Raw genomic sequence first — 4,907 nt, 5'->3', positions numbered from 1 at the left:
AGTAGGCAATATATCTAGAAGAAATGAAATGCCTCTGAATTTCATGTCAGAAGTTGAGATCTTGGATGTTTGGGGATTAGATTTCATGGGACCATTTATGCCTTCATTTTGGAACTTATATATATTAATTGCAGTAGACTACGTTCTAAGTAGATTGAAGCACAAGCTTTACCTCGTTGTGATGCTAAAAGTGTTTCAAGATTTTTAATGAAAAATATTTTCACTTGATACGGAATGCCTAGAATGATTATCACTAAAGGAGGATCCCATTTTAGAAATAAATACATTTAGATATTGGAAGAAAAATTTAATATTATTCATAGAATCTCTACTGCCTATCATCCTCAAAATAGTGGGTTAGCTGAAATTTCTAATAGAGAGATTAAAAAAATACTTGAAAAGACTGTAAACCTTAGTAGAATAGATTGGTCCACTAGACTGGATACCACTTTATGGGCTTACAAGACTGCTTATAAAACTCTTGATGGAATGACTCCTTATAGATTGATTTTTTGAAAGACTTGTCACTTACCAGTAGAATTGGAGCATAAAGCATATTGGGCTATTAAAGAATTCAATTATAATTTGAAAGAAGCTGGTAAGAAGAGATTGTTACAATTAAATGAATTGGAAGAATTAAGAAATGAATATTATGATAACGACAAAATTTATAAGGAGAAACTAAATTTTTGGCATGACTAGAAGATTAACCAGAAGAACTTTGAACTAGAACAAGAATTTTTTTGCGTTACAATACTAGGTTGAAGTTATTTCCTAGTAAATTGAAGTCTCGTTGGTTAGCACCCTTTACTGTGACTCAAGTTTATACTTATGGAGCTGTTGAAATTGAAGATCAGAAGACTGGAAATAGATTTAAAGTAAATGGATACATATTAAAACCGTATTTTGAGGGTAAAAGACCAAATTTTAAAGAGGTTTTAATGATCAGTCAACCTGAATAATACCTGAATAGATTAGGCTGACGATGTTAAACTAAGCTCTTTATGTGAGGCAACCCATAGTTATCTTTATTTTTATTGCAATTATAGTGTTTTTATTTGAAATTATCATTAGTTTGTGGAGTTTTGTGGTAGTATTAAGCTATACTACTCTTATTTACCCTTGAATCATCATAAGAATTGGATCCATAGTGAAAAATTAGAACTCATTTGGACCAGAGCGAAACTGTGCAATTTTTTCCTTGGGCGCAGACGGCGCCCTTGACGCCACCGCCGATGGGTTTTTCCCAAGAGTCCAGGCAAATAAATACAAAGGCTCGCCGACGGCAAGACCGGCGAGATGCCGATTTCTAGAGTTTGAATGCGGTTTTTGGCAGTTTTTGGGTGGGAGTTACCCTTTTAAACTCCAAAATTCGATTCCTAAGTTCATATTGCCCCCAAAAACAAAGTGAAACTCCACCAATTTCTTTCTTATGGCGTCCAATTCCCCTGATAAACTCAGAATGTGAGTGTTCAATCGGCGAAAGTTTATTAGTGCGTAAGTGCAGCGAATCTTCAAAAAGGAACTGATGAAGAAAAGATTGACCAAGGATCAAGGATTCATAAATCGCGGATTGAATAATCCCTTGACGACAATTTAAGAGATGATAGTGCGGTGAAGATGGGAAGTGTTGTGCTATACTATCACCACACTGGTTATTCATGTGGTGAAGGAATTTTATGTAAATTTGCACGGAATCAACCACGGAGTCGTTTATGTCGTTTATGTGCGAGGTAGATGGATAACTTTCACTCCTGAACGGATCAATGAATTATACATGATCAAGAACGTTCCTGTCTGCCACTATTTCAACTTCAGCCCAACAAGAAACTAGATAAATGAGATTTACAAATATTTAACGGACGAAACTGAAGACTGGGAAATGAGAGAAAATGGGTATGTTAGCTTTTCTGCGACACTCCTAAATCCCATTTCAAAACACTGACACTTCTTCATTTCTACGAAACTGTTACTGACAATGAAGATCGGTAAAGTTTCTAAAGAAAGCGCTATTCTGAATTACTGCAACCAAAGGGGACTGCCGATCGTTATTGGATCAATAATTGGGAAGTCACTATTATAATAGATTAAGCATCTCAGAATTCACTGCAAGTTCAACCCTTAGTTTCTGACAAGACTCTCGTGATCATGCGCATAATCAAGAAATTGGAGAAAGAGGTACAAAATGTCATGAATGCAATTAATAATATCTCTGATTTCTTTGATCATCTAGACTAGAGGATGAAAGAACTTGAGCACTCTGGACATTTAGAAGATAGTTTGATACGGCTGATGAGGAGGATGAAATTGATAGAGGAGGATTCTACTGAAGAATTTCCATTTCGACCCTTCTACAACCTCTTCTTTCATGTGCAATCAATGGGTGATCTCAGATGAGAATCTAGTACTGAATTTGATAAATAGTAGATTTATATTGCTACCTGTCTCTATATGTGTAATTTAGTTTGAGCTTTGCATTTACTTTGCTTTAGAATTATGCTTTTAGAACTCTATATAGTTGAGACTAAGCATAGGATGTTTTACTTTCAGCATTTTAAGCATTGTGGCTTGGATTGCAACGCTGAATTAATGTATTGAGGTTGAGAAAATACCAAACATAGGTGTGTTATGTAATGTATATTGTACCCTTTTAAATTTATATATAAATGTGATGTTTTGTGTTGTGAAAGTTTATTTGTGATAAGTAAATCATTTAATCACTTAAAATTATGTTTATAATGATTGAACGGATATCGTTTATGCTTGAAATTGATTGAGACACAAAAATCTAGAAATTGAACCAAATCAATAAAGCCCGCTGACGGTGCCTTGACGCCGCCGACGACGGATTTTTCCCGAGTGTTATGTTTAAATTTCAATATAACGCGCTGACGGCACCGAACACCCCGCCGACAACGAGCTTCCCAAAAAACACCTTTAACCATGATTTTGACCAATCAACCGCCACTATTCATCATCCCCTTCCTCCTAAAAAAGCAATTTTTGACCTAGGGCTTGAGAGATCTTGGATTTGGGGTGATTTCAAGGCTTTTTGACACCGGATTTAATCATCTCTAGGTAAGAGCTCACTCCAAATTAAAAATATTTTATTTTCACCATGAATTTACTTAAAAATATTTGATTTTCTCCATGGATTTCTTCCACCTTGAGGAGATCCAAAAAATTTGAGAATGTGAAGTAAATTTGGGAAGAAATTCATGGAACTTAGTGTTGAACTCTTAGAATTACTTTTGGAAGCCATTATTTGAATATTTGAATTATATTTTGGAACTTTTCTATAATTTTGATTAGATTGAAATGGTTCCACGTCAAAAGAGGCAAATTAAGTTCGACGAGTCTCGCTTCATTAATGTGAAGGCTCAATCAAGATTTACTTCAGTATTTGAAGGAAAGAAGGAAGGAAAGAAGAGAATAAAAGATTGAGTTTTTGAAAGTCTAGGAGGAGAAATTGAACAAGTTATTACCGAGCGAAGGTGGGAAAACTTATGTTACACCACCAATAAAGCCGCTGCAAATATCGTGAAGGAATTCTATGCCAATTTCTTCTATTATGAAGACGGAATTGTTAAAGTGCAACTGTTGAATTTACTGCCGCCCACACCAACACCTTTTACGAAGTCCCATACTCTTATAACTGCCATTATGAATCCATTAGTACGATGGAAGGCCCCCTGAATGATGTGATCAACTTTCTCACTGATGGGAAAGGAACGTGGAAGATTTAGCAATGAGAACGGGAAAACTTTTCTGCTTCCATGTTAAATGTCACCTCTAAGGCGTGGCACTATTTTTTTTCCTCTACTCTGTTATCAACTTATCACCATAGTAATGTAACTAGAGATAGAGTTATTCTGAATTTCAGTATTCAAAATAATAGAACTATAATTGTGGGGAGAATTATTTTTAAGAATATATTGACTACGACAAGGAGTGAAACAAGTGGAGGTCTAGGACATCCTGGCCTTATTTATGCACTTTGCTAACTAACTTTCTGGAGTGGAAGCTGGAGGAGATGAGGAATGGGTTCACCCTATGAAACCCATTAGTAAATCCAATTTGAAAACTTATGAATCCCATGAGAAATGGAGAACTGGAAGTGTGAGTCAAGAACCTTTTACTTGTAGAGATGTCCCCTCTACAAGTTATGACCTTCCACCTTCTAGTTCCCCTACTCTGACTAATTTGATGAATGAGTTGACCTTGCAGCGGGAGAGCGTAGAGTTAATAAATGAAAGAAAATTAATAAATGAAAGGATTAGAGGCTTAGAACGTCAACATGATTATGATAGTGACTACCTTCAGAGGCATTCAAATTTGGAGGTAGCTTATTACGAAGCTTAGGCCCGACACTACAGACGTGAGCCTGATGTTACTTTCCCTGAGTTCCCCCAATATACTCAGTATCAGTCCAATCCACCTACTGATCAAGGAGATGAAGACATAGTTTGGGATTTTGATATTTGATATAATTGATGTAATTGTACTTGTACTGTGATCTTTTGTAATAGAAATGGATGTTTGTGTGTATTTGGACTTTTATTTTTATTATTATGTTGTACTTGGATGATTTTTAATTTTTGTTATAAAGTTAGTGTGGTAGTTAAATTTGCATGTGTAGTATAGTAGATGTTGAGTAATATTTTGTAATGTAATGTGATATTTATTTCACATTTTGATTGTAATTATTTTATTTAGCATTGTGGTTGTATTAAGAAATATTGTGCTTGTTTAGTTTTTTAGTTTTATACTGGTTTAAAAATTTCATTACCCAATAATTTCTCTAATGATTTATATGTGTAGAAAGCTCCAAATATTACAGACCAGGTGAAGTAGAAATTTTGAGAAGGACTGCAAAAATTTCAGAATGATGAAAATGCCTAAAATAC

The sequence above is a fragment of the Phalaenopsis equestris genome, unplaced genomic scaffold (genome assembly GCF_001263595.1).
Source record: "Phalaenopsis equestris unplaced genomic scaffold, ASM126359v1 Scaffold231628, whole genome shotgun sequence".
NCBI classification, from domain to species: domain Eukaryota; kingdom Viridiplantae; phylum Streptophyta; class Magnoliopsida; order Asparagales; family Orchidaceae; genus Phalaenopsis; species Phalaenopsis equestris.
This window is presented reverse-complemented; position numbering follows the sequence as displayed.